Source organism: Ylistrum balloti, unplaced genomic scaffold (genome assembly GCF_031769215.1).
Source record: "Ylistrum balloti isolate Yb309-2 unplaced genomic scaffold, AGI_CSIRO_Ybal_v1 Utg369662, whole genome shotgun sequence".
NCBI lineage: Eukaryota > Metazoa > Mollusca > Bivalvia > Pectinida > Pectinidae > Ylistrum > Ylistrum balloti.
Window position 1 is genome coordinate 391,923 of NW_026781912.1, and position 9,947 is coordinate 401,869.

General features: G+C 37.5%; 1 protein-coding gene across 5 annotated transcripts in view; it reads left to right on the forward strand.

The window, feature by feature from the left end:
• LOC132559408 (growth arrest-specific protein 2-like) overlaps positions 1–9,947 on the forward strand; it is a 43,223-nt gene continuing 33,276 nt past the window's right edge. For 4 of the 5 annotated variants that reach the window (XM_060224023.1, XM_060224045.1, XM_060224038.1 and 1 more), the window contains exons 1-2: positions 10–54; positions 9,588–9,683. The gene's annotated coding sequence lies outside the window, so the exon portion shown is untranslated. Of the gene's footprint in view, positions 55–9,587; positions 9,684–9,947 lie in introns of all 5 variants that reach the window. The other variant, XM_060224030.1, reaches the window with a different exon arrangement.

The following is a 9,947-nucleotide window of genomic DNA, read 5'->3' on the forward strand; positions in this document are numbered from 1 at the left end:
CGGAGATTAACAACAGCTGACATTGACCTGTAAATCGCCCCGAACTTAAAGTCGGTAAGTTTGCTAAATGCCGACTAGTTCGCTAGTTATATTCTTACATCATAACTGCTGTACAATGGATATTATGTCCGAAATGTCATGTTGCTGCTATAAGCTTCATGACTGAACACGCTCAGTTTAGGTGTTACCCGTTACAGATTTAAAATTGCCTATTTTGTCGGGGCTCATGTGTACCTCTGTAGTTATGTCAGAAAGCAAAATATTCACCAGGTCTCGTATCCTGTTTCCACCTATACTCTCCGACCGACAGACAAATTTATGTCAATGTAACCGTAACCAAATCGTTCTTGAAATCCGGAATCGGTTGATGATAAATTCGCGTCTAATACATGTATTTGCACCGTCAGGTAAAGATCTGGTATGTAACAGCTAGTATAGGGACTCTGGTACGATCTGTACTAAGGTGGTGGAGGTTTGCATTTCCAAGGATTCTGAAATTAAAGTGACCCTATGTCGTACTGCTTGTGTCCTGATTGTCGTTGATATTCAGTTTAATAGCCACTAGTCATTATTTCAATCTTTATCCCACCTCATAATCGTCCACGAAGCTTAAACAGCCCACAAATGAACAATACATGTACTGTAATAGGAAGAAGTATTGAAAGACACCCTACCACTAATGGGGTTCGAACTAGCGACTCTTTGGTCTCTAGCCAGACACATTACAGCTGACTAAAGGCAAATTCCCACTAGCTAAGGCTAATGAGGTGACCTGTACTCTAAACTCATACACTAGGAAAAAAAATCCAATATCAATTATGTAAACCTGGACTTCTTCAGTCTACATTGCATATATGATAGCTAGCTGTAAATAGTATGTTTCAATAATACTTTTATACTTATAATATACAGTGCACATGTTCAATGTAACCCTGTATTTCATCTCAACCATAAACAGTCCATAGATAACCACCAGGGTAAAATCATGTGGCCATGTGTAAATAATGGTTTTAGTCACCACTCAGTGAGGACTAGGTATGACCTAGGTAATTACCTGGGTGATCTATATGTCATTAGGATTATAGCTTTTATTTCAACGATGAATCAATAATAGCAAAGATTACTATAAGGAACCATGGACAATGCTCTACAGAGACCATGGGACCTCATCCACATCATATTGCAGTGTATAACACATCCTAAACAGAGTACTAATGTGGTAATATACAGCTAATGATTTATTGATTGACACAGAAACATCTTCCTAAACTTTAAGATACAATGCTTATTGATGTACTGCATATGGATATTTTGTCCTAACCTGTCGCATTAAATGGTTCAGTTATTCTCTCAGTTTGGTATGACATGGTTCAAGTACTTACATAATCAAGAGAACCTAAGGTTGAAGCAGGAATAGCAGATCTTATAGCACAACTAGTAGAAGAATTAAATGTTTCTGCTCGGTCACCTTCATCAGACATGACCATGTGAAGCCTTCTAACACTGACATACACAGTCTACAAGATGGTAAGAGGTCTCACAGTGATGTTTCTGCTCGGTCACCTTCATCAGACATGACCATGTGAAGCCTTCTAACACTGACATATACAGTCTACAAGATGGTAAGAGGTCTCACAGTGATGTTTCTGCTCAGTCACCTTCATCAGACATGACCATGTGAAGCCTTCTATAACGCTGACATATACAGTCTACAAGATGGTAAGAGGTCTCACAGTGATGTTTCTGCTCGGTCACCTTCATCAGACTTGACCATGTGAAGCCTTCTAACACTGACATATACAGTCTACAAGATGGTAAGATGTCTCACAGTGATGTTTCTGCTCGGTCACCTTCATCAGACATGACCATGTGAAGCCTTCTAACACTGACATATACAGTCTACAAGATGGTAAGAGGTCTCACAGTGATTTTTCTGCTCGGTCACCTTCATCAGACATGACCATGTGAAGCCTTCTATAACGCTGACATATACAGTCTACAAGATGGTAAGAGGTCTCACAGTGATGTTTCTGCTCGGTCACCTTCATCAGACTTGACCATGTGAAGCCTTCTAACACTGACATATACAGTCTACAAGATGGTAAGATGTCTCACAGTGATGTTTCTGCTCGGTCACCTTCATCAGACATGACCATGTGAAGCCTTCTAACACTGACATATACAGTCTACAAGATGGTAAGAGGTCTCACAGTGATGTTTCTGCTCGGTCACCTTCATCAGACATGACCATGTGAAGCCTTCTAACACTGACATATACAGTCTACAAGATGGTAAGAGGTCTCACAGTGATGTTTCTGCTCGGTCACCTTCATCAGACATGACCATGTGAAGCCTTCTAACACTGACATATACAGTCTACAAGATGGTAAGAGGTCTCACAGTGATGTTTCTGCTCGGTCACCTTCATCAGACATGACCATGTGAAGCCTTCTAACACTGACATATACAGTCTACAAGATGGTAAGAGGTCTCACAGTGATGTTTCTGCTCGGTCACCTTCATCAGACATGACCATGTGAAGCCTTCTAACACTGACATATACAGTCTTCAAGATGGTAAGAGGTCTCACAGTGATGTTTCTGCTCGGTCACCTTCATCAGACTTGACCATGTGAAGCCTTCTAACACTGACATATACAGTCTTCAAGATGGTAAGAGGTCTCGCATCTTGTTACCATCTTATGTACTTTTTTTCTGTAATCTTTTTACAGATCTTGTCCTACTGTTTTCTACCTCATTGTTCTTAGGATTATAACACAACCAGACATATTGGTTGATTCTTTACCATCTCCTACACTAATTTTATCCTAGCCACAGAACTTACATTACAATGAGGCTGATCACCCGAGATTACAGGTGACAGATGTTTTAAATCTACGAAAAATTACTAGTAAACAACATATCAGATGAAGAACAAAGTGCACAGTGGAGCAATGTCAGATCAATTCTGATTTTTCCAACAGATCAAGGGGAAGTCACAGTTGTCATGGACACAAACAGATGTGAGAAAAAAGTCATAGCTGTACTCGAACACGACAAAATACATGAAAAACTCCAGATCAACCCTAATGAAAAGTTCAAAAAGAGCGTTGTAGCTTGGTTAGATAAATAAAATAAGACCACTTAATCACAGTATAGTCACCTATATCCCACTACAGAGATCACACCTAGAATGTACTGCACATTAATCACAGTATAGTCACCTATATCCCACTACAGAGATCACACCTAGAATGTACTGCACATTAATCACAGTATAGTCACCTATATCCCACTACAGAGATCACACCTAGAATGTACTGCACATTAATCACAGTATAGTCACCTATATCCCACTACAGTAGATCACACCTAGAATGTACTGCACATTAATCACAGTATAGTCACCTATATCCCACTACAGAGATCACACCTAGAATGTACTGCACATTAATCACAGTATAGTCACCTATATCCCACTACAGAGATCACACCTAGAATGTACTGCACATTAATCACAGTATAGTCACCTATATCCCACTACAGAGATCACACCTAGAATGTACTGCACATTAATCACAGTATAGTCACCTATATCCCACTACAGAGATCACACCTAGAATGTACTGCACATTAATCACAGTATAGTCACCTATATCCCACTACAGAGATCACACCTAGAATGTACTGCACATTAATCACAGTATAGTCACCTATATCCCACTACAGAGATCACACCTAGAATGTACTGCACATTAATCACAGTATAGTCACCTATATCCCACTACAGAGATCACACCTAGAATGTACTGCACATTAATCACAGTATAGTCACCTATATCCCACTACAGAGATCACACCTAGAATGTACTGCACATTAATCACAGTATAGTCACCTATATCCCACTACAGAGATCACACCTAGAATGTACTGCACATTAATCACAGTATAGTCACCTATATCCCACTACAGAGATCACACCTAGAATGTACTGCACATTAATCACAGTATAGTCACCTACATCCCACTACAGAGATCACACCTAGAATGTACTGCACACCCGAGATCCACAAAGAAGGTAATCCATTACGGCCTATAGTGGACTATACTGGTTCCATTGGTTACAATGTCTCCAGGTCACTAGCAGACATTCTAGGATCCCTCCAGGGAAAATTAGAACATCATGTCAAAAACTTGAGAGACATCGCAGGAAATATGTCTATGGTACTTATCCAAAAACATCAGGAATTCATTTCACATGATGTAGTGTGTATTTTCACCAACACACTCACTGGCAAGGCACTTGGTATCATTGCCTAGAGCAAGTCATGGCAAAAGAACTTCAGTCTCTATACCCAGAATATCATGGATTTGCTAGAACTTGTTCTTACAATGCCATACTTTTGGAGATACCATTTTTCAGTAATGGTTTGGCACAACCATGAGCAGACCAGTGTCTCTGATTGTGGTCAACTTATTCATGGAACATTTAATTGGAGAAAGAGGATATAGCAGTGATTCCTGTAGAATGAAAACCTAATCTTTGGAAACAATATGGTGATGACATATTGGAAATAGTCAAAAAAGGGTTACAGAAAGAATTGCCTGCATGTATCAATACCATAGATACCACCCCATCCAATTCATCAGACAGGAAGAAGTTGATGGCATTAAGCCATTAATTAACATCCTTTTAGTACGGAAAGATGAAAGTACTACCAAGGTGTTGATCTTTAGGAAAAAGATGTACATGTACTTCTGATTGTACAACCTCTTACACTAGGGTGTTGTTCACACTTTGCCCAACAGAACTTCTATTCTATTGATATTACCAACCTTAGAAATCCTACAGCTGTTAAGTCCTTCTATAGGTCTCATCCATGATGCAGAGGTGCAAAACTAAAAAGCCCAGGTGATGAAAAGGAAAACCAAAATTGGTTGAAACTTCATTCATGTTATCTGGATGGGGAGGTGCAACATCACGCAATAATTAAAGAGACTTCATTCATGTTATCTGGATGGGGAGGTGCAACATCACACAATAATTAAAGAGACTTCATTCATGTTATCTGGATGGGGAGGTGCAACATCACGCAATAATTAAAGAGACTTCATTCATGTTATCTGGATGGGGAGGTGCAACATCACGCAATAATTAAAGAGACTTCATTCATGTTATCTGGATGGGGAGGTGCAACATCACGCAATAATTAAAGAGACTTCATTCATGTTATCTGGATGGGGAGGTGCAACATCACGCAATAATTAAAGAGACTTCATTCATGTTATCTGGATGGGGAGGTGCAACATCACGCAATAATTAAAGAGACTTCATTCATGTTATCTGGATGGGGAGGTGCAACATCACGCAATAATTAAAGAGACTTCATTCATGTTATCTGGATGGGGAGGTGCAACATCACGCAATAATTAAAGAGACTTCATTCATGTTATCTGGATGGGGAGGTGCAACATCACACAATAATTAAAGAGACTTCATTCATGTTATCTGGATGGGGAGGTGCAACATCACGCAATAATTAAAGAGACTTCATTCATGTTATCTGGATGGGGAGGTGCAACATCACGCAATAATTAAAGAGACTTCATTCATGTTATCTGGATGGGGAGGTGCAACATCACGCAATAATTAAAGAGACTTCATTCATGTTATCTGGATGGGGAGGTGCAACATCACGCAATAATTAAAGAGACTTCATTCATGTTATCTGGATGGGGAGGTGCAACATCACGCAATAATTAAAGAGACTTCATTCATGTTATCTGGATGGGGAGGTGCAACATCACAATAATTGAAGAGACTTCATTCATGTTATCTGGATGGGGAGGTGCAACATCACGCAATAATTGAAGAGACTTCATTCATGTTATCTGGATGGGGAGGTGCAACATCACGCAATAATTGAAGAGACTTCATTCATGTTATCTGGATGGGGAGGTGCAACATCACGCAATAATTAAAGAGACTTCATTCATGTTATCTGGATGGGGAGGTGCAACATCACGCAATAATTGAAGAGACTTCATTCATGTTATCTGGATGGGGAGGTGCAACATCACGCAATAATTGAAGAGACTTCATTCATGTTATCTGGATGGGGAGGTGCAACATCACGCAATAATTGAAGAGACTTCATTCATGTTATCTGGATGGGGAGGTGCAACATCACGCAATAATTAAAGAAACTGCATAATTTTCATATATCTGATAATTTCCAAGAACCTTAAGTACATGTGTATATTCTGAACCGTGCAACTATTCAAATGAATTAAAATATGGCTGGCAGGATATTTTTAACATTGAGGACTAAAATTCTATTTCAGTTGAGATTGGTTAGGCCCTTTGGGCATCTTGTAAACGATATCACAGTCACTGAATTAAAATAAAATATCACAATTAACTGAATTCAGAAAAAAATTAATTTCTTTTTTAATCTTTAGATACACTTGTAGGAAAAAAATTATATAATTTATCGTCTTCAATATTTGTTTCTTTTTTGTTCTGCTCAGCACGTTATCTGGCAGATTGACATATGTATTGCTGCAAATATATGTCTGTTGAACTAAATTATCTCTGCTATCAAAGAATTTTGTTTTTATTAATGATTGTTTGCTACAAACTATCAAAGAAAATGTTTATTTTAGTTTTGTAATTCATTGATAAAACTATAGAAATATATAGCTGTTTGACGCAAAGAAAAAAGAAAGTGCCGTGATTTTTACCTGGTCATTGTTTATGAGAATGCAGAACTTGTAGAAGGTTCCATTACAAAGGTGATAATCAGAATGTATGGTTGCAGCTAATCTCACGAAGGACATTTGTCACCTTGTCACCAAATCCTGAATGTATATCAGGCGCGGACTGTATGTGACTCCTGAATTGTGAGCCGTATCAGTAGCTCATTGTTTGATCAAGTTCAGTGTTAGCACTGTGGTGACGCCTGATCATTTTTGCATGCGTCAATTTTAAGACTGGCCATTATTTTGATTTCACGTAAGTAAGGTATGTAAACATTGGATTTGGACAGTGATAAGGAAATGAAGTAAAATCTAGGTTGTTTATGGAGGTGTGTTGGGTCACTCAAGGAGTTCAGTCTTAAATCTTCAGATATATCTTGATTTTTTTGCATCAAACTATCAAGAAACGACTTGCAACCACCAAGCAGACTTCTGCTTTTGAGAAAGAAGTTATAGTTTGTGATAAGATACTATAGCCATTAACATATATTTCAAAAATAAACATTAAGCAAAAAAGAAAACTCATTGTGCTAATGGCATGGGAAAAACAAAGCAAATGACAAGTTTTTCGTCTTCAAGCAATTCATTTAAGAAACAAGTCAGTTTGGCATCAGAAAATTCGCTTCTGGGTTTAGATATTCTGAAAAACATGTCAGCTGTAAATGGCAGGTTTGAGTTATTATCACATGTTCTGCTGACAAATGCTTATTATCACGTTTTCTCCTGACAAACAGAACATCATATTGAGTAGTTTTTATAGTAACGTTCATATTAATTAACTGTTGGTGATATCCAGGTAACCTTGCTTTTGACACCTGATATGTACAAGTGCAAAATGATGAAATGCCTTTTTGACATCCGCTCTTTGGTCTATACAGACGTGTGTACTTAAAAAAAGTATATATAGTGGCTCAACAGGTGTGGGTGCATACAGTGTCACGTAATCTGTTGTTAAGATATTCTCATTGAGTTAAGCACTGTATATGTGTATTAACAGGGTATAATGTATTTTATCATTATTGAAGTGAGTATTATTCCCATAGGTCTCTGAGTTGTCTGTTAGAAAATAATTAATTTATATTGGGATAAAAGAGAGTATAGAACTGAAGACAGAGGTCATCAAATACATACAGATGTGATAAATATAACAATTGATGAAAAAGTACTTGGTGACCCTTTAATGCACCCTGTCACCCTTGATTTTGAAGGACTGTTTGACCAGATGACTTAATGACTTAGAGATTGATGATTTTGATTTCTGGTTCCTGTTATTTCTATCATAATTAAATAGTTTCCATTCATAAACTCTTTGTTGGATGGAGATATTGAGGTGAAATTTGGTTTCAATAGTTATATAATACAAGTATGCAGATCAAGCACTTAACTTGCAGAATTGCTGTCTTTGAACATTTTACTTGATGTAGGAAATGTCCATAATTGAACTGAAATTTGATATATGGTTTTATTATTTGCACGAAGGCAGCTCTTTATTATGATAGAAATGTAATATAAAAGACACACAAGTGAATATCACCTTTTGACAGAATAATGTGATACAGGAAATCTAAACACTGAATTAAACAACTGCTTTGTCCTCTAAGAACTTGTCAGTAATGCTAATCTTAAAGCCAAGGAGTTACTTGGAGAAGTCCAAAGCATCAAACACCAAAAATATGTAAAACAAAGACTAGATGGGGAGATGCACAAGCCGTATAATTCAATAAGTAATTTTCATGTCTGTTTTAGAAGGGCATCTATATACATGTGGATTTTCAACCCTGCCACTATTGGATTGAATTAAAACTTGGTTATAGAGTTAACCTTGGCCAAATAAAATCTAGCACAGTATGAAAAGTACCGTTCTAAGAGACAGTGAAACTTTAATGTCATACTTTTCTTTGATTGCCCCTAGTGTATGTATTCCAGATATGTAGTAACGTCCCTACACAGGTTGTTTTGTGTTTCTGCTGATATCACAGACCACTCTGTGCTCACATGGTTTTGTCCATCGGTAAGAGATTTTACCCTTATTGCTCTGGAAACCATGTGATTGACCTCCCACATGCTGTTCAATAAAGTAACGATTAGCTTCTTCGAGAAGGCTCAGCTTTTAAAATGACCTTGTCTATTCCGAACGATAAACATATAACAAACAGACTATCTAGAAACTGATCAGATTGATCAAGAAACTCTGCTGATTGATCCAGTTCATCTCAACTATCTAGAAACCTATCAGTTTCCTGTTGAAACTCATGAATTCTAGAAACCAATGAATTGATCTTAGGAATATACCTTTCAACATCACTTGAAGTCACCTAACTCCAGCTTTATCTGGAAACCCCAATGTATTTGCTTAGAAACCAATCTTATTTATTTAGGAGTCTACCTAATTTATCTTGAAATCTCAGGCAGCCAAATATATCTACCTGTACACAACTGACTAAGGAACAACAGGTGAACATAATCATAATCCGAACTCTGAAACTTTGAGCATTTACATGAAGACTCCTTATAAAATACATGAAGAATAAGACCAGGTGTTCTGGAAGAGTAAGCGTCTTCTGCTTCATTGATAACACCTGACATGTAATCATACTCAATCCAAATAAATAGTGTCACCTTCCCGAATATGAACAAGGTATACAATAACAGAACTAACAGGCAAACTTACAAGCATCAAATATGTCCTGCTTCATATCACTTTCTGAAAAGCTCATTATCAGTCCTAGCCTTCATTAAGCACAAGATCTTCAAAACCGTTCGTTGGGTACTTATGAAAACATGCCCCCTTTAATACTATCTTGAAATCTTTTTATCTTTATCTGTAGATCAGGGATACATCTGGAATCAGCTGGCAGTGTTCTGAGATACAGACAGAAAAAGCCATTTTTTACCTGGTGTAATGCCAGCAACCATTTCAGCAGGTATATATAGTATTATCTTCCTGACTTCAAAGTTATAACATCTTCTAGTATACAGGTGAAGTATTATCTATATCATCAGATATTTTGTACACTGTAAGCCAATATTTGTGTAGTGTTTAAATTCACACAGTACAAGATTGATGGCTGTTGACTGGTTCTCAGATAAGTGTGACGTTGTGACGTATGTTGCACATATCGAATATAACTATATTAGACTATACCTGACTGTGAAATCCTTCCCTGTATATTTCTGATAGCTTTGTG